The sequence below is a fragment of the Orcinus orca genome, chromosome 18, assembly GCF_937001465.1.
Source record: "Orcinus orca chromosome 18, mOrcOrc1.1, whole genome shotgun sequence".
Classification (NCBI taxonomy): Eukaryota; Metazoa; Chordata; class Mammalia; order Artiodactyla; family Delphinidae; genus Orcinus; species Orcinus orca.
The window spans coordinates 57,072,907-57,094,535 of NC_064576.1; the positions used below are offsets into that span (position 1 = coordinate 57,072,907).

Here is a 21,629-nt window from a genome sequence, read left to right on the forward strand (position 1 = left end):
AAACAAACAAAAAGAATCAAACTGACATTCATGTACAGGTCAAAGGACAAGGAGCTTGGCTCTGGTTCCCAAAATCTGGGTTTGCAAGCACAGTCATTTTGCCTACACCTTCAACCAATTCATCATTTGAAGTGATCCAGAGACATCTTCCGGATAGATGTCTGGAAGGGCAGTTTCTAACGTTGTCTAACAATTGTCAGAAAGAAGGAGGCATTAGGGCTTCCCTGGTGGCGCAGTGGTTGAGAGTCCGCCTGCCAATGCAGGGGACGCGGGTTCATGCCCCAGTCCGGGAAGATCCCACATGCCGCGGAGCGGCTAGGCCCGTGAGCCATGGCCACTGAGCCTGCGCGTCCGGAGCTGTGCCCCGCAGTGGGAGAGGCCACAGCAGTGAGAGGCCCGCGTACCGCAAAAAAAAAAAAAAGAAAAAAAAGAAAGAAGGAGGCATTAAATGGGCATCCCAAGGGAGGAGTAGCAGGGCCCCTGATGTGGCCTCTGCACTGCTTCCATATTGGGGTCCCAAATGGGGAGGAAGGAAGGCAGAGTAGGCGGAGTCAGATTGTAAACTATTTTGTGTGCCTGGCATTTGAATTTAATTTTGACAATGGAAGGAGCCCCTGAAGGTTCTAGAGCACAGGGGTGTTGCGTGTGTCCTTTACAATTAAGGCAAATAAGTTCAGAGGACTTAGCATAGTCCCCGAAGTTAAACGATGAAGAACAATCATAGTTCCTGATGGAAATTATTTCTTGAATTTATTCTGGTTTTCACTTAATTTATATTTATTGGCAAATATCTCTCAGATATATCAGAGAAGTTGTTAAGCAGTCGTTGCCCTGGACAGTGAATACACAGAATCCTCCTCTTCACCACCTGCAGAACAGAAGGCAAAACACTACACCTTCACCTGCTGCGCGGTTGGAGGACTTTATACATAGAGTCTGTGGAGAAAGCTCATTGCATTGTGCCTCCCAGGAAAAGCCAGCACATTGCAAATTCAGGGCAGTCCAGTTGCAGACAAAGAGTAGGAGATGCTCTGAAAGTCAGTGATATGAACGAGCCATACTTTAAGCAGGTTGCTCTAAATGTGCTGCCCTTCTTCTATCTGAATACCAGTATTTCACCCCAGTTATAAGGTAACCTGTCCTTCTGTGCAGCTTATCTTTCCACACTGATTAATTAACATCTGGTTCAATAAGGTTTCACAGCCCATTGACTTTCTTTTTATTGAAGTATATAGTTGATTTACAATGTTGTGTTAGTTTCAGGTGTGCAGCAAAGTGATTCAGTTTTACATACATATAAATATACAGATTCTTTTCCATATTCTTTTCCATTATAGTTTATTATAAGATATTGAATATAGTTCCCCATGCTATACGGTATGACCTTACTGCTTATCTATTTTATATAGAGTAGTATGTTTCTGTTAATCTCAAACTCCTAATTTATCCTCCCCTTCCTCCTTTGGTAACCATAAGTTTGTTTTCTATGTCTGTGAGTCTGTTTCTATTTTGTAAATAAGTTCATTTGTATCATTTTTTAAGATTCCACATATAAGTGATATCATACGATATTTGTCTTTGGCCTACTTCACTTAGTATGATCATCTCTAGGTCCATCCATGTTGCTGCAAATGGCATTATTTCATTCTTTTTTTATGGCTGAATAATAGTCCCTTGTGTATATGTACCACATCTTCTTTATCCATTCCTCTGTTGATGGGCACTTGGTTTGCTTCCATGTCTTGGCTATTGTAAACAGTGCTGCTGTGAACATTGGGGTGCATGTATCTTTTCGAATTAGTGTTTTCATTTTTTCCATATACATGCCCAGGAGTGGGATTGCTGGATCATATGGTAGTTCTACTTTTAGTCTTTTAAGGAACCTCCATGCTGTTCTCCGTAGTGCGCAGCCCATTGACTTTTGACAAGCTAATCATGCTCCCATAGTGATAATTCTACTTATGTCTATATGAACTCATGGTCCATCTTTATTTCCACTAATCCCACAACAATTCTTGTGCAGGCAGTTGCCAGAGCAGAACTTGAACTTGATTTAACTGTGTGGTTCGAAGTAGCTGTCGCCTAGTCGTGGTTCACCAAAGGACCTATAAGCAGAGCAAAATCAACACACTGATGGTCCGTGGGAGAGTCAGGCAGTTACCAGCTTTGCCACTTCCACACGTAAAGGCAGGAAAGCATCTGTCCCTTCTTTCCATCGGCATTTCCTCCTGCCACAGGCAGGAGGGCAGTTTGTGTGAGGAAAGTCAAGAAATACAGGTATCTTTTTAAATAGAAATAATAACAGCTTCAATTCCTTCCTCACCGAGTTATTATGAAGATCCAATGAGAAGCAGTTGAAATTCCTTTGTAAGCTGTAAAGGGCAAACTTGCTCTGTGCCTAAAACCCCTAACGTCTCCCCCAGGTCCTTGGAATGAAGTCCAGAGTCTGTGCACGGCTCACCTCTGCAGAGGTCTCCTGTCTCTCAGTCGCCTCCAACTCTAGGTACCCCACGACCTTTGCTCAGGCCAGTCCCTGTCTGTAACCTTCCTTCCCTTCTCCTCCCTTTCACCTTCATCTGAGTGGGGGATCCTCATCAGTGCTTCCTTAGCAACTCGTGCTTTCCCCAGGGCAGCGTTTCTCAGTGGCATCACTGACGTTTGGGGCTGGATAGTTTTTAGTGAGGAAGCCTGTCCTGTGCACTGTACTGTGCACTGTAGGATGTTTAGCAGCATCGATGACCTCTATCAACTAGATGCCACTAGCACAACCATCCCCCCGCCCCCGTTCTGACAACCAAAAATGTCTCCAGACACTACCAAATGTCTGCTGGGGAGCAAAATTGCACCCACTGAAAACCCCTGCTACTGCTTTTATTGGGGCCAATTATACCCCAGATACTTTCAGATGCTAAGGAAAAAAAGAAGACGAAAAAGATTCCATTATTTGCTAATAGTGGTCTGATCTTGCCTTCAAGCCACCATCACACTAATGAGAGAAAACACTTCCGCTTGCTAGTTAAAGGTACCCTGTTCTCTTCTGGTTGAAAACCATCTCTTTCTTGTGTGAAATGTGGAAAGTTCTTCTCTGAAATTTGATTTCATGTTTACTCATGAATAGCAGCTACTCACAAAAGTTGTTCACTTTTAAATAAATTATAAGTTTGCCTCTGAGCGCATAAACGTCCTAAAGGTTTAGTTTATCTTGTGTCTCAAGAGAAGCAAGTGGGACTGAATGAGCTGACTGTTGATCAGGTCGCAGACCTGAGAGGAGGGAACGGGCCCTGTTTCTGGCCGTCCCCCTGCCTAGATCTATTTCCAGCTTACCACCTAAGCAGGTGCGTGATGGATTCAGCACTTACCTCAGGGCACTTAATAATGTGCCAGTATTTATCCAGAAAAGAGAGGAACAATACCCCTTACTCTGAAATCTCCCCAGAACTTTTCCGGTTATTTAAAACCTCTCCCCTCCCCCAACTTTGGGGAGGATGAAGGAGAGGGGGGACCAGCCCACGTGGTTGCCTCCCCTGCCTTCTTTCTCCTCTGCCTCACCTCTCGGAACCCAACAGGATTTGTTTTTCCTTCCCTGCCTGCCCGGCAGGGATTTCGCCCACGTCATATTCCCTTCCTTTCCAAATTTCCTGTTCCGCTTCCCTGCAGGCGTAATGGCAGAGGGGCTGTAGTGAAAGAATCTCTACAGGGGCAATAGGAGGAGTTAATTGAAAAGTACCTCCCTTTCCTCACACATCAGCCATGGTCATCTCTTTCCTTGTTGTGTCCCTTGCAGGGCAGGGTTGTGTTTGCCTTGGGGACCATTGTATCTATCCCCAGCACCTAGCATGATGCTGTGTAACAAATCACCTGGGATGGAGCCCCCTAAAATAACACATATTTATTAGACCACAGTTTCTGTATCTTGGGAGACCTGATGTGGCATAGCTGGGTCCTCTGCTCCGGGTTTCGCAAAGCTGCGATCAGGTGTCAGTGCCAGGAGATGGAGTCTCACCTGAGGCTCCAAGTGCTCTTCCAGCCTTACCTGGTTGCTGGCAAAATTCTCCTTGCAGTTATAGAACTCATGATGGCTGCTTCAAGGCCAGCAGGAGAACCTTACACTCTCAAGAGTTTCATCTGATTCAGATCCACCCAGGTAGTTTCCCTTTTGATTAACTCAAAATCAACTGATGGGCAAAATCCCTTAACCTTCGCCATAAGTACGCAACCCCATCACAGGAGTGACACACGTCATATTCACAGATCCTGCCCACCTTCAAAAGGAGGGATTATACAAGGCCATTGGGTGGTCATCTTAAAATTCTGTGTACCACATCCCCCCAAAATATGTGTCTCTGATTGTGCACCAGATATTCTATACCGTTTCTGTGTCTGGCCCATATTGGCTTCTTTTTCTTCCCTGCCTCTTCACTTCTCCTCATCTATTTATGATCTTTTATCAGCAATGCCCTTTTCATCTGCCTTTGTGTTGATAGACCCATTTTTATCACATGGAAACTCCATATTACATATTAAAGTCCCTCCTTTGCAGTATAGCATGCATAATACATAAGCAATCATCCCACCACAACTTCACAGCACGCCAGGCATAAATCCAAGGCAGAAGACGTTTGCTTGTATATTTTCATAATTCACTTTAGGCTTTAATTTCAATGAGGCAATAGAAGAAAGATATGAAGACATTGATCTTGTGGCTGGCATCTTCGTCATTCGCTTCGTGTTGACAATTCCCAGTGAAATTCAAGCCCCTCTCTCTGCACTTCAGCTGCTGTTCTCCAGTCTGCTGAGAGCGCTCAAAACAAGTTACCTGCAGCCTTATGAGTATCCAGCTCATTCTGCCCTACTTCTCCTGAGACACAAAACAAAACAAACCTTTAGGGTATTATGTGCTCAGAGACAGACTTCTAATTTACTCAAAAGTGAACCTCTTTTGAGAGCAGCTGCTATTCATGAGTAAACATGAAATCAAATTTCAGAGAGGAACTCTTTACATTTCACCCAAATAAACCTTTTAATTGTGACTTGCTTAAAGTCAGGCAAAATGGTAAAGGGACCTCCCGAACGTAGCTAGATTGTCCAAAGGAAGATTTTACTGAGGAGATATGAACATTTGGAACCATAAAGCCTGTTTGCCTCACCCCCTAAACCTGCTCCCTATAAATATTCCATCCTATTGATTCTCCTTCCACCATCCAACTTGATTCATTGAAATGGAAAGAGGGAACAGCATGTACAAAACATGGAGACATGGAAGAACCTTTCATTGGTGGAAATAAAAGCAGTTAATCACACCTTGAGGTCAGGGGAAATAGTGAGTGTTAGGACTTGAAAGATAGCCGGGTCATGATCATTCAGGACCTTCTGTTAAGGACTTTGTGTTCTTCCCAGAGATGCTCTGAATGGAGTGCCCTCTGATGGTTGAATGGTGTCCCACCCCCAAAAGACTTGTCTACATCCTAACCCCTGGAATCTGTGAATGTTACCTTATTTGCTGATGTAATTGATTTAAGTATCTTGAGATGAGGTCATGCTGGGTCATCCAAGTGGGCCCTAAATTCAATGACAAATGTACTTAAAAGGGACAGAAGAGAAGGCCAGCGTGAAGATGGAGGCAGAGGCTGGTGTAATGTGATCCCAAGCCAAGGAAGCCAGTAACCACCAGAAAGCGGAAGAGGCAAGGAAGGGGGTCTCCCCCAGAACCTCCGGGGAAGCGTTCAACCTGCCAACGTCTTGATTTCGGTCATCTGGCCTCCAGAATTGTGGCAGAATACATTTCTGTGACTGCAGCCCTAGGGATCAGACTCACCCTTCCACACCCCGGTCTTTATGGAGATCTGCTGTCCATCTTTCAAACTCAGCTCAGGTGCTGTGCTCTCTGGAAAGACTCCCCTGACCAGCCCAGGTAGAGGCAGGCCCTCCCTGCTCTCAGGTGGCCCCTACTTCCCCAGTGGCTCTCACACTTCCCAGGTTGTTCCTCCCATTGCTCCTTGTTGCATTTTCTGGTGACGCCCAGCTGTCCCTGGCCATCTCTTCTGCACAGGTGCACAACACCTAAACCCTTCTGGGACCGTCTACAAGGATTCCCAGACCCCTTTCCAGAGGTGTGACTAAAACCTTGGGACTCAGTCTTACATTTAAGTGATCCCCTGCCTCTTCACTTGCTCACATGGGTTTTGAAGGGAGGGCAAAGCAGATTTAGATGTGTTCCCTAGAATAGTACCAAGAGCAAGCTTGCAGATAGGTTTCTTATCCATCAGTGGCAACCTTTCCTCACCTTCTTCCACTCTTGCCATCAGAGATTGGCTCTCCTGGCTTCTCTTCGCTGTGTTGAAACAACTCATGAAAGCTGTGCAGCTGCCTTCCTGGGACAAAGGCCAGAAATCATCAACTCACAAAACCTCTAATAAAGAGGTTAAATACATATTCTGAGGCACAACTAACACAAAAAAGAAGGGAATTTATGAACTCTAGGAAATGGTACATTCACTTCCAAAATCCTTTCTACTTACCCTGCGTCCGGGGTTTACCTCTCCGTCCTTCCCCTGCGCAGGCTTTCTTGTCACTGGCTTCGGGGGCCTTCCTCTCAGAATCCCCATCCCACCTGCCACCTTCAAATTCTCCCCTCTGGAACACAGAGGTTCCGTTCTGGCTCAGGGCTTACTCTGAAATGCAAGCTCAGCAAAGGCAGAAGCCCATCCTCCTGAGGGAGTTTCTCACCTGAACATCCCAGGGGGAGAATTATCCCTCGCCCCGTGCAGCGCATCGTGCATCTCAGCCCAGCATACACAGTGCTTTCCTTGATAGATCAAGTGAAAAGAAATTCTGTCCATTCTTCTGAAACACATATAACTTTTATAATCCGAAAAAAACTTTACGCAAAAATTAGATAACATGTGTGCAACTGTAGTGTATATCATACCCAGGCTGAAATAATTGTGAAGGCGTGCCCTGACTATTGATAGAATTATGGTATCAGGAAATCTTTTAGGAAGTTTGCCAGGATCTATCAGTGGTTGAATATGCTTCCTCTTATATCTGGAAATCCTCCCCCTGAGGCTCTATGCCATAGAAGAATCTCTCAGAAGAGTATCTAGATATACATTCAAGGTGCTGGTGTAATAACAAACACCAGAGAGAGATTGTTTATGGATAAATAAGAAAATAGTTAAATAAATGGCAGTACATTCACACAAGAATGCCCAGGATGTATATATTCTGACCTGAAAGGATGTTTATGGTACATTGATAAATGTTTATTCTTCACCTGTGTCAGGGTTGTGAATTCGCTCACACAGCACTCAGATGTATGAATAGAGTGTTAGGCCATCGTATCCCATAACAAATCTGACCTTACGAACTCACATCATTTGGGGTAGCAAGGGTAAAAAGTTAGTCCAGCACCACAATCTTAATCCAGTCCCATGATCTCAATAACCACTTGAGTTACCTCCTCTCTGCTTGGATAACTTAGGCAAACGCTCTGGCCTAGTTCTGTCCAAGAGGAGGTCGGGCTCTACGGGGAGGAGTATGGTTTGGGGGGACTCCTGGCACTGGGGGAAAAGGGGCCTGGCCTCTTGCTCACTCTCATAGGGTCTCACAGAGCGTCTGCTGAGTGTGGTTTGTCCAGTCCTAATCCCTGAATCCTTTGCTGGCATCACATTCTCCCCTTCCCTCCAACCTGTACCCCAGCTGCTGTCAGAGTCATCTTTTTGAGAATGCAAATCATCAGGTCACTCCTTTGTATAGCAAACCTTAACACCTCCTCATCGTCCTTAGGAGAAAGACATGAGCCTGGAGCCCATCTGGGAGCCCCTGCACGTATCACGCCTTACTTTCCCCCCTGCCTCACACTGTACAAGCCAAACCCCCACCCCTGGCCCTTCTTTCAGTTCCTTGAACACAGAAGCCTTTTGTACCTGCCGTCCTCCTGTATCCCCTTCCCCTTGTTAATTCCTATTCTTCCTCCAGATCCTTTCCTCAGCTTCACTTTCTTTGATCTCCTTCATGTCCACAGTATACCTCTTTTCAAAGCACAGTTGTAACTATTTATGACACGTATCACCGTTGTAACTTTATTTGTGACACATACGGTGCCTGAACCATATCAGATGCTGGATAAATATTAATTTCTCCTTCTCCTTCCTGATGTATAATTTAGGCCTATATACCAGGTTGGTGTTCCCCAAGAGAATGCTTGTTATCCTGCCAGCTATTTCTCACTGGAGATTAATAAGTTGAAATTTGAGTTTATAAAGCAGTTGGCGAATTTTGGTTATAATGAATCAGCTCTCCAAAGCCCAGCAGCATATGACACCTCAGGGCTGTCTTAGTTTTCTGGGGCCATTGTGGCAAATGGAGACAAACTTGGAAAACTTAGAACAACAGAAATTTATTCTCTCACAGTTCTGGGAGACCAGAAGTCCAAAATCAAGGTGTCCCCAGGGCATGCTTTTTCTGTAGGCTCTAAGGGAGGATCCTTCCTTGCTGCTTCCTAACTTCTGGGAGATCTGCCAGCCGTCCTTGGTACTCCTTGGCTTGAAGACACATCACAACAATCTCTGCCTCCATCATCACATGGCTTTTGCTCAGTGTGTCTGCGTCCAAATTTCCTCTTCCAGTAATGATATCAGTCATTGAATTAGGGCCCACGCTAATCCAGAAAGACCTCACTTTAATCTGATTAATTACATCTGCAAAGACCTTACTTCCAAATAAGGTCACCTTCTGAGGTTCTGGGTGAATATAAATTTGGGGGGACACTATTCCACCTAGTACAAAGATCCATAAGTCATCATTAATTATGTCTCATTTTTCGACTTTTTAACGTGCTTACAACCAAAGGAGTAGTAAACAAACGATTCCTTTCTCTAGGTAATAAAGTCATAGAATAAATCTCAAAGCAAACTGAAGTCTCCTTTAAAAGTAATAGCCATAGCATTTGCTGACATGAAAGAAGGTTTGTGAAACATTGTTCAGTGTTTGTTCTCCCGTGTCATAGCTGTCAGTTCACTCCCACGACGCCAGGTCCATAAATATAATGTTGCTCCATTGTGTTCCATTAACTTATCTGGTCTCACCTACTGCCAGTATGATATGAAAAAGAAAACGCTGGAAGAAAAAAATTGAAAAATAAGTCAAAAGAAGAAATATCTTCAGACTACAGACTTTTCTTCCTTTGTGTGAGTTGAATATTCATTATCCAATTCCTTGTGGCTTGAGTTTTCCCCTTGTCTGCTTTAGATGTAATTTCTTATAGCAAGTATATTTGTATTTAATACTTTATATTTGATCAATGATTAGTTGGGTTTTTTTTTTTTCACAAAACCCTGGGACTAGGTACTCTCTTATTTGCTTTGCAAAAGAGAAAATCAAAGCATAGAGAGGTGATCTACCTGAACAGCCAGGTCCTGAGTCACCTGACCTGGTCCACAGCGGTGAGGACTCTCACTGCTGCCATAGGAATGACTTCTGATCCCTTGGAACTTCAGCCAAATATTTCTTCTTGACAGACTCCCAAGGTCAACATTAAAGGTTAGTGCTTTCTTACCATACTGTTTCTTACCATTCAACCTTATGGACTCTTCAGGATGAAAGAGAGTTAGAGGACATAGCAACCAGTGACAAATGTCTGATTCTGGGCTGAGTCTTGGTATGGACAAATGAACTCTAAAGGGCATTTCTGGAACAATTATGGGAAACTGAATATGGACTGGGTGTTAGATAATATTAAGGAACTATTATTAATTTTAAGATGCTGATGTTACTTCAGCCACCTAGGAAAGTAAGAAATGTTTTTAAACTTTTAGCAATGCATACTCAAAGCAATTATTTTTAAGCAACATTTTGAACTAGAAAGTTCGAAGAATCAAGTTGTTAACAACAGTTATTTACGGTGAAGGGGTTGGAAAAGAGGCAATTTTTATTTCTATTTGAAAGACTTCTCTGAATTCTTTGCAATGCACATGTAATGTGTATATTTAAAACTATTCCATCAAGAAACACACAGATAAATCCAAAATTGAGAGACATTTAAAAAATAATTGGCTTGTGTACGTCAAAAATATTAAGGATAGGGCTTCCCTGGTGGCGCAGTGGTTGAGAGTCCGCCTGCCGATGCAGGGGACACGGGTTCGTGCCCCGGTCCGGGAGGATCCCACATGCCGCGGGGCGGCTGGGCCCTTGAGCCATGGCCGCTGAGCCTGCGCGTCCGGAGCCTGTGCTCCGCAAAGGGAGAGGCCACAACAGTGAGAGGCCCGCGTACCACACACGCAAAAAATATATATATATATATTATTAAGGATAAGACAAAACCTGAAAAACTGTTCCAGTTAAGGAAGACTAAATTGGCTTTGAGAACTAAATGCAATTTGTGAGTCTGAATTGCATCTTGGACCAGAAAAAAAGATATTATTTTTATTTTTTCTATAAATAACATTATTGGAACAGTAGAAAAAGCATAAAGTCTGTAGACTAGAGGATAGAATGTTAAGTTCCAGATTTTGATTATTGTACTGTAGTTATGTAAGTGAATGTTCTTGTTCTTAGAAAATATATACTGAGGGTTGTCATGTCTGAAGCTTACTCTTAAATGGTTCAGAAGGAAAAAAGAAATAGTGTGTGTGTGTTTGTACATGTGTGTGTGTTTGTGTATGGAGAGAAAAAGAGAAGATAAAGCAAATGTGGTAAAATGTTAACAAGTGGGGAATCTGAAAAGTAAACCAGAGTTCTTTGTACAATTCTTGCAACTTTCCATAATTAAAAGTTCCCGTAAGGGCTTCCCTGGTGGCGCAGTGGTTGAGAGTCCGCCTGCCGATGCAGGGGGCACGGGTTCCTGCCCCGGTCCGGGAAGATCCCACGTGCTGCGGAGCGGCTGGGCCTGTGAGCCATGGCCGCTGAGCCTGCGAGTCCGGAGCCTGTGCTCTGCAACAGGACAGGCCACAACAATGAGAGGCCCGCATACCGCAAAAAAAAAAAAAAAAAAAAAAAAAAAAGTTCCCATAATATCCCTTCTTTACCTTCAGAAGAGATTGGAAAAGTTGCTTCCTCATCTGCTAATAGAAATAAATAATAGTACTTATCTCTTGTTCATGTGATGATTAAATTAGATAATGTAGGTAAAGGGCTTATCATATCGCAAGACAAAAAGTGAACTATCAACTTCCAAAATAGTTGAGAATAGAATCCTCTCTGGCTAGTTTAAGTACAACCAGATTTATTGAGGGGGATAAAGAACTCACAGAACTGTCGACAAAGACCAAACAAAAATTTAAAAAACTCAAAAACGTAGACTCACAAACCAAAACCATACTCACCGAAGAACTGCCAAGTCTGCCAAGATGGCTGCTGCCCCTGCCACTACTAGGAAGCTGTCCACTCGGGAAGCCACAAGCACAGCTGTCGTCTGACGATGCAACATCTGTCATCACCCAAAACAGCCGAGAGATGACTCAGAGCCTGATTCTCTCTCCATAGCCTTCATTCCAAGTCAACATTTCAGTTGTGCATCCAATCAGGGAAGCCTGAAATATATCTGGAGCCTAACTGCAAAGGATTCTGGGAATGTAGTTTCTCGGGTGATATGGTGCAGACAGCCAGGCCAGCAGGTGATTGGAATGGGTGTGGAGAGTCAGTATCTGCAACTGTCCACAACTGTAGCTACTCAACCTCTGAACTTCCTCATATTTAAATTTCTCAATAACAGACTATCTGCTTAACCTAAGTCACTCCCCTTCTCCCTAAGATGGGAAGCCAAAGCCACATGAGTCCCTGCATCTATTTTTTCTTTTTTTGAATTTTTGAAATTTATTTTATTTATTTTTTATACAGCAGGTTCTTATTAGTTATCCATTTTATACATATCAGTGTATATATGTCAATCCCAATCTCCCAATTCATCCCACCACCACCACCCCACCCCTGCCACTTTCCCCCCTTGGTGTCCATACGTTTGCTCTCTACATCTGTGTCTCTATTTCTGCCCTTCAAACCGGTTCATCTGTACCATTTTTCCAGGTTCCACATATATGTGTTAATATACGATATTTGTTTTTCTCTTTCTGACTGACTTCACTCTGTAGGACAGTCTCTAGATCCATCCACATCTCTACAAATGACCCAATTTCATTCCTTTTTATGGCTGAGTAATATTCCATTGTATATATGTACCACATCTGCTTTATCCATTTGTCTGTCGATGGGCATTTAGGTTGCTTCCATGACCTGGCTATTGTAAATAGTGCTGCAATGAACATTGTGGTACATGTGTCTTTTTGAATTATGGTTTTATCTGGGTATATGCCCAGTAGTGGGATTGCTGGGTCTTATGGTAATTCTATTTTTAGTTTTTTAAGGAACCTCCATACTGTTCTCCATAGTGGCTGTATCAATTTCCATTCCCACCAACAGTGCAAGAGGGTTCCCTTTTCTCCACACCCTCTCTAGCATTTGTTGTTTGTAGATTTTCTGATGATGCCCATTCTAACTGGTGTGAGGTGATACCCTACTGTAGTTTTGATTTGCATTTCTCTAATAATTAGTGATGTTGAGCAGCTTTTCACGTGCTTCTTGGCCATCTGTATATCTGCTTTGGAGAAATGTCTGTTTAGGTCTTCTGCCCATATTTGGATTGGGTTGTTTGTTTTTTTAATATTGAGCTGCATAAGCTGTTTATATATTTTGGAGATTAATCGTTTGTTGATTCGTTTGCAAATATTTTCTCCCATTCTGAGGGTTGCCTTTTTGTTTTGTTTGTGTTTCCTTTGCTTTGTAAAAGCTTTTAAGTTTCATTAGGTCCCATTTGTTTATTTTTGTTTTTATTTCCATTACTCTAGGAGGTGGATCAAAAAAGATCTTGCTGTGACTTATGTCAAAGAGTGTTCTTCCTATGTTTTCCTCTAAGAGTTTTATAGTGTCCGGTCTTATATTTAGGTCTCTAATCCATTTTGAGTTTATTTTTGTGTATGGTGTTAGGGAGTGTTCTAATTTCATTCTTTTACATGTAGCTGTCCAGTTTTCCCAGCACCACTTATCGAAGAGACTGCCTTTTCTCCATTGTACATCCTTGTCTCCTTTGTCATAGATTCGAATCTGAATGAGGTCCTTGCCAGGTCGAGTAATCTTGGTTGTAGGTTCTTCCCTTTCATCACTTTAAATATATCACACCACTCCTTTCTGGCTTGCAGAGTTTCTACTGAGAAATCAGCTGTTAACCTTATTGGAGTTCCCTTCTATGTTATTTGTCATTTTTCCCTTGTTGCTTTCAATAATTTTTCTTTGTCTTTAATTTCTGTCAATTTGATTACTATGTGTCTTGGTGTGTTTCTCCTTGGGTTTATCCTGCCTGAGACTCTCTGTGCTTCCTGGACTTGGGTGGCTATTTCCTTTCCCATGTTAGGGAAGTTTTTGACTGTAATCGCTTCAAATATTTTCTCAAGTACTTTCTCTCTCTCTTCTCCTTCTGGAACCCCTATAATGTGAATGTATCTGCGTTTAATGTTGTCCCAGAGGTCTCTTAGGCTGTCTTCATTTCTCTTCATTCTTTTTCTTTATTTTGTTCCACAGCAGTGAATTCCACCATTCTGTCTTCCAGGTCACTTATCCGTTCTTCTGCCTCAGTTATTCTGCTATTAATTCCTTCTAGTGTGTATCTTTCATTTCAGTTATTGTATTGTTCACCTCTGTTTGTTCTTTAATTCTTCTAGATGTTTGTTCTTTAATTCTTCTAGGTCTTTGTTAAACATTTCCTGCATCTTCTTGATCTTTGCCTCCATTCTTTTTCCGAGGTCCTGGATCATCTTCACTATCATTATTCTGAATTCTTTTTCTGGAAGGTTGCCTATCTCCACTTCATTTAGTTGTTTTTCTGGGGATTTTTCTTGTTCCCTCATCTGGTACAAAGTCCTCTGCCTTTTCATTTTGTCTATCTTTCTGTGAATGTGGTTTTCCTTCCACAGGGTGCAGAATTGTAGTTCTTCTTGCTTCTACTGTCTGCCCTCTCCCTACATCTATTTCTAAGGGAATTTTATTCTTCTAGATTAATCACATTCTGTCTTAATATCCTGTAATCTGTGGACTAAATTAAAATTTAACTAGAACCAAAACACATATAAAATAATAAGGAAAACTGGTTAAGGGAGAAGGATTGCGGCAGGGCAGGGGAGGAAAAACCATGTTAATACATATAAAAATAAATACCTAACAGATAGAGTTAACAGATACACAAATTGGATAAATGCTTAGTGGCCAAACATTAAAACAAATACTTTGACAAAGGTCAGACCAAAGCTAAATATTACCATCATAGGACTTCTGGGATTTAACAAGAAATCTCAAATATTATCAAAATGTTTAAATTAGTATTATAAATTTTAGAGGCCTACTTAAAAGTTTTAAAATTTTTTATTGGAGTATAGTTGCTTTACAATAATGTGTTAGTTTCTACCGTACAGCAAAGTGAATCAGCTATATATATACATATATCCCCTCTTTTTTGGATTTCCTTCCCATTTACGTCACCACAGAGCATTGAATAGAGATCCCAGTGCTATACAGTAGGTTTTCATTAGTTATCTATTGTATACATAGTATCAATTGTGTATATATGTCAATCCCAATCTCCCAATTCATCCAACCCCTCCCCCAAAGTTTTTATAGTGCAGAACATTCTCAGCCACTGGCTTCCTCTTGTGGTCACCATACTGCGCATAGGAATACTAAATCATCACTTGCTTTCAACTGAAGTTGGAAGAGTAGCAAGAATTTTGTTTCTAGCTCTGCCAACAGTCTTTGGCTGGTGGGGATGGTACCACTACAGTAGAAAGCTTTCCTTCTTCTCTAATCATAATTGACTAAAGTAAAGACTCATTTTCAACTCCTGGCCTTGAAGATTGGTAAATCATGACAATGCACTTTCTCTGAAGCACCTCACACACTGAAGCCCTGTGCATTGCTTGGAAGTGCTTTCTGCATATTTTCAGAGATAGACATAAGATTGGAGTAGTGATTTGTGCTCTTCCATTTCTAGCATGTTAGCATGATTTTCACCTTCAGACAATCACTTATGAAAATTCTGTCCTAAAATCTTGAAAGTAGAAATTTTTCAGGGAACAATATGATTCATTTGACTAGAGAGAACAAAACATGTTTTGGAGACTTCAGTGTTCTCCACCCACTTTCTTCTCTTCTTCATACCTTTTCTATTCTTCATCACACCTGGATCACAAATTATTGTCATGATCCGCATGATTTTGGAGGGTTTTTTTGCCCGTGAAATGTTGAGGTGGCAGAGTTGATATTCTACTTTAAAATTAAAATTCAGCATCACAAAATATGAAGAAATCTCTAATGGGACTTAAACAAACAAACAAAAAATCCTAAGCCCTAAACTTCATTAATATTGGGTTGGCCAAAAAGTTCGTTCGGGTTTGTCTGTAAGATTGGACCCCAAAACCCGAACGAACTTTTTGGCCAACCCAATACCAAAAAAATTACTGTGTTACCGGCCAGAGCCAGAACCGAATTCAGGTTTGGCTGCTTGCCACTCAGAAGGCCAATACTTGAGAGACAAGTGTTGGTTAAAAAGGAAAAGTTGTTTTATTCGGGAAGATGACAAACTAGTGTTCCCAAAACCATCCCCTTTGTTAGAGGACAAAGGTTTTAAATGGGAGTTTCAGTGGTGTACAGGCAGGGGGGCTACCTGTAGAACAGCACAGCTAGCTCTGGTAATCATCTCAAAACTAGTTGTGTGGTGGTCTGGTTAGTGTCATGTTGATGGCTTTATGCACAATTAATCTTCTACTCCAGGGTCAGTTTGCTCCCATTTCCTTGAAGCCAGTTCCTGGAATTGTGCAAGCCACAGATTCAGTACTGCTCGGGACGGAGCAGCTTATGTCATGGCTCCAGTCTGGTCATCATACAGTTAGCTTTTTGCCTCTGGTGGCAATGTTAGTATCTGCAAGACAACTCAGGAATGTGCATCGGACACTCTTATCTATGTCCTTTAGGGAGAAACTAAAGATTCTGTGACAGCTATATGGCTGATCTGCTGTTTACATTGTTACCAGTTCTCCTGGCCCAACTGCTATCTTTTGTTACTGTATGTTCACATTCTTCCAGTCCTTAACTCTTGAGCTAGCCTTTTGTGACTCATGGGAGGCCTGGGAGACTAAAGCTTTTCTACAAACAAGAGGCAGGCGGAGGATATGGTAGTGGAGGGGGGTGGGGGCAGGTCTGTCTGGGGAAGTCTCCATAGGGTCCTGCTCTGTTACAATGTAAATTCTTGGGGACGTCCCTGGTGGTTCAGTGGCTAAGACTCTGTGCTTCCAATGCGGGGGGCCCAGATTCAATCCCTGGTCAGGGAACTAGGTCCCATATGCCGCAACTAAGAGGTCGCATGCCACAATTAAAAGATCCCGCATGCTGCAACTAAGACCCAGCGCAGCCGAATAAATAAATAAATAAACAGATAAATATTAAAAAAAATTCTTAAAGGAAACACATTTGCCTACTATTATGCTTCAGCCCATTGTAGAAGAGGGACATAAGAAAAAGGGAGTAAAGAACACAGCCAGAAGACAGAAGACAATGAGGCAGACACGGGAGTGGTAGCTGGTCAAACATCCATCCCTGGGGAACTAGATTTGGGGAAGCACGAGGTGCTGAGCTTGCACTTGAGAGTAAGTGCATACTTAAATTTTGAGCCCTGAGTACCTTGTTTACCTGACCCTAGATTGGTACTTCTGAGTTTCCATTAGTATGCTTGCAGCAAGGATGCAAGTTGTGAGACAGTGGTCTTCTATGGGTCTTGTTGCAGTGGGGCAAGATGACCCTACAGCAGAGGCTGCAGATGTATTACTGGAAAAGGAAGTGGAGTAAAGGACAGAGATTCAGGGAATAGGAAGGGCTATTGAGACAATGTTCCCAAGAGCATTCTTTTTTTTTTTTTTTTGCATTCTTCGCTGTAGCAGCCCTCCATCCTCCTGCTCCAATATGGACTAGTCTCCCAAGCCAGATGTAGAGATGTCATTGTGTCTTTCAACACCTTCTCTCCTGTGTTGTGTCCCCTCTTACTGGTGTATTACTAGACAATTTTGGAGACTATCCTCCACTAGCTTCCTGGAAAAAGGTGCATGGGGGTTTACTTTTGAAACTTTACATGGCTGAAACATTTTTTATTTCATCATCAAATCCCATTGATAATTTGGCTGGGAATAGAACTATGCATTGAAAATTATGTTCTTACAGAATGTTGAAGGCAACACTCCATTATCTTCTGTTTCCCATACAGTTTGAGAAACCAGAGAACATGTTTATTTCTTATGTTTTATTGTGTCCTGTTCCCCACCTCTTGCCCTGTCCCCAAATCTCTTAGAATTTTTTTTGTTTTTTTTAGGAATTTACTCTTGGTATATAACTCTCTATATTTATTTTGCTGGGTAATCTGAGAGTATTAATGAAAATACTTAAAGTTTTCTCTTAAATTCCTTTAAAAAAATTATTTGTTTAGGTCTCTGTCTTTCATGTTGAAGATCTTAGTAAAATACTTAGTGATCCCAGGCTGCGCATTCATGATAAAAAGTGAGGCACTAAATATCTGATTGGCTTTCTCTGTTTCTGGCCACAGTGGAATAACGATGACCAGATTTATTTCTTCTACTTGAAACAAAAGAAAACAAAAAACAGAAAGATGTATAAAACAATGGTTTTCAGATGGGACAATGATTTCTGAGAACAGGAAAAATACATAACATAAGCCCTACAAATGTCCCAGCTTACTGGGTTTAGTACGATTGCAGAATATAAGTTCAATACCAAAAAAACGAGTTGTATTTGTACATACTAGCTTACACAGAAGTTGACATTTTAAAACAATACAATTTATGGCCATGTCACAAATGTGAAATATTTAGGAATAAATTTGTCAATGGATGTGCAAGACCTGTATATTGAAAACTCAAAACACGGGTGAGAGAAATTAAAGCCATAAATAAATGGAGAAATATACTGTGTTTGTTGATCAGAAGACTCAATGTTATCAAGAAGGCAATTCCTTTCAAATTGATCTGTAGAGTCAGTGAAATCTCAATCAAAATCCCGGCAGGTATTTTTGCAGAAATTGACAAGCTGTTTCTAAATTTCAGCTGGAAATGCAAAGAGACTAGGATAGCCAAAGCAATTCTGTAAAAGAACAAAGTTGGAGGACTCACAGTACCTGATCTCAAGCCTTATAATAAACTATGGTTATCAAGACAGTGAGCTATTAAAGTAAAGATAAACATATAGGTCAATGGAACAGAATAGAGATATGGTCATATATGACATATGCAGTCAGTTGATTTTTGACAAAGGTATCAAGGCAATTCAATGAGGAATAGATAATCTCAGTTAATTATCCTGGGACAACTGGATTGTCATATGCCAAAAAAAAAAAAGGAGAACTTTTATCCTTACCCTTACCTAATACCATAAATAAAAATTGACTAAAAATTAACCATATACCTAATGTAGGGTTAAAACTATAAAGTTTCTAAAAGAAAACATAAGAGAAACTCTTAGTAGCCTTGCATAGGCAAAGATTTCCTAAGAGACAAAAAGTATGAATTCTAAGAGAAAAATTTGTTAAACTGGACTTCATCTAAATTAATGACTTTCACTCTTTAAAAGACACTGTCAAGAAAATGAAAAAGCAAGCTATAGAGTGAAAGATAATATTCACAAAACACATATCTGACAAAGGATTTGTATCTAGAATATACCAAGAACTCTCACAACTCAATAACACAAGACAAACAACCCAATTAAAAAAATGCGCAAAATATTTGAACAGACACTTAACAAAAGAAGATATGCGGATGGAGAATAAGTACACGAAAAGATGCTCAGCGCTATTAGTCATTAGGAAAATGCAAATTAAAACCACAGTGAAATACCACTACATACCCACTAGAATGGCTTAAAGTAAAAGACTGTCATACCGAATGTTGCAAGGATGCAGATCAACTGGAATTCTCAAACAATGTTGGAAGGAATATAAAATAAAACAATCACTTTGAAAAACAGTTTGACAATTTCTTAAAAAGTTAAGCATACACCTCTGTTATGGCCCAGCTATTCCAATCCTGGTATTTACCCAAAGAAATGAATGCATATGTTCGCCCAAAGACTTGTACATGAATGTTCATAACACTTTATTTCTAATATTCCAAATGTCCATCAATAAGTGAATGGCTAAGCAAATTGTGGTATATCCATATAACAGAACACTACTCAGCTATATAACAGCGAATTATTAATATATGCAACAACATGGCAGAATCTCAAAATTATTATGGTGGATAAAAGAGGTGAAGCAAAAAAAAAGTACATACTGTGTGATTCCACATATATAAAATTCTAGAAAGTACAAATTAATCTGTAGGACAGAAAGACTAATTTTGCCTGGACACTGTGGGGAAGTGGTGGGTCAGGGAGACCCAGATCACAAAGGAACAAGAGGAAACATTTCAGAATGATCAAAATGTTTATTATCTTGATTTTACAAGTGTAGACATATGAAAAAATCAAATTGTACATATGAATATATGCAGTGTATTGTATGTTAATATACCTCAATAAAACTTGGGAGGGAACTCCCTGGTGGTCCAGTGGTTAGGACTCTGTGCTTTCACTGCCGAGGGCCCCGGTTCAATCCCTGGTAGGGGAACTAAGATCCCGAAAGCCGTGTGGTGTGGCCCAAAAATAAATAAATAAAATAAAACTTGGGAGAAAAACATTGATTGGCTTCTTTGTGTGTGCAGATTGATTCAAAAGCTCACTGTGTTGAACTATCTCTAGGGTTTTCTCTGCTGGAGAGGAATACTCACTGTTACTTGTACTCAGTGTAATCCCAAATTTATTAGTATTTCAGTAATTAATGTTCCTTTAAGTATGCACAACCTACTTATACAACTAATAAATCAAAGTCATAATTTTGCAAATGAGTTTTCTCCAAGCATTCAAACATCAATTGCAAATTTAGTCAGTTAAATTCTTTGCAAGTCTAATGCCTTAGATTCCTTTAAATGCAGTAATTACTTTAAAGGCAAGGAAAACATTTATATAATAGTTCAATGATTACAAAAGTGATTGGAATACTGATAATAAACATGATGAAAGAGTAAGTACTGTTTGTTTCAGGGCCCAGCAGTAAGGAATTGGAGAAACACGAAACAGTAGCCAACACTCAATGCACAAATTACTCTGTTTATTGGACACAGCACCCAACACAGGTTAGTCAAAGTAGGGAAAAGGGTGTAATGAACCACTCCAGGGAGAAGCACGGGGAAGAGGCATCTCAGCATGAGCAGTGGTCTGGCAACGGGTTTCCCGACAAGCATGAATGGGAAGTCACCTTCTGCTCCAGCAAGACCCCAGGCAGTGTCCGTCTGGAGCAGCTCTCAGCAGCATGGAGTCAGGTCCTCCAGCGAAGGGGCTTCAAGTCACTAAGTCTAGTGGTCTCTTGTTAAGGAGTAACAGTTACGTCTAGGGAAGAGATCTTGACACTATCAGTTGCTCCTTGTGTTCCAGTAATGGGCATTGCCCATCAAACTTCTTATTTTATTTTATTTATTTATTTTTGGCTGCGTTGGGTCTCCGTTGCTGCACGCGGGCTTTCTCTAGTTGCGGTGAGCGGGGGCTACTCTTCATTGCGGTGCGTGGGCTTCTCATTGCGGTGGCTTCTCTTGTTGCGGAGCACGGGCTCTAGGTGCACAGTCTTCAGTAATACATTTTCTTTTTTTTTTTTTTGGCCGTGCCACACGGCTTGTGAAATTTTAGTTCCTGACCAGGGATTTAACCCGGACCTCGGCAGTGAGAGCACAGAGTCCTAACCAGTGGACCACCAAGGAATTCCCTCAAAAGTAATAATCTTAGTTTATCAATCTAAGACACTCGAACTCTTCCAGCAGATGTTTCAAAATCACTAATATGGAAGTTCACATTGGCCACCATGATTCCATTTTGAACTACTTAACATGGCTTAACACAACTTAAATGCTGTACGTTTCACACAAGACGAGTAGGAACCATAACACAAAAGAAATCACATCACAAGTACTAAAACTATGGATTTAAATTTATTTTTTCATTATATTGGTGTTTATCCTTCCCCTACCTTTGGCCTATTTCTTATTTCTATTTCTTCCCAGGGGCACAGTTTTAATTAAACCCAGAGAAGCCATGTTTATTCTCAGACAGGGCAAGCTGGTGGATGCAGGTGGACCACTGACATTTCAGGACAGGAAACAAGTTGCCTGGGAGGCTCTCCCAGGATGATTCACCCTCAGTCCATCACCCAATCCGCTGGGTCCCTTATAGGCCATTATATCAGGAAAATTTACAATGATCCATCCTGACCAAACAGAAGGAGTCTGATTTCTTCAACCCTAGTTGTGTTTTTTTTGGAAGTGCTTGTCCTGAACAGCTCCAGAACACAGACTAAATAGCATATTTCACGACTCCTTGTTTTGAAACATGGCCTGATACGGTTTGCTTAACTTAAGCTTTTGGTCAAGCTGTTTCACCAAAACTCATAGAAGCAGGAAATAGAATGGTCATTGCCTGGCACTGTGGGGAAAGAGAAGCAG

General features: G+C 41.3%; 1 protein-coding gene across 1 annotated transcript in view; it reads left to right on the forward strand.

Moving 5' to 3' along the window:
• GPALPP1 (GPALPP motifs containing 1) overlaps positions 1-21,629 on the forward strand; it is a 102,171-nt gene that overhangs the window by 68,390 nt on the left and 12,152 nt on the right. The window lies entirely within an intron of this gene.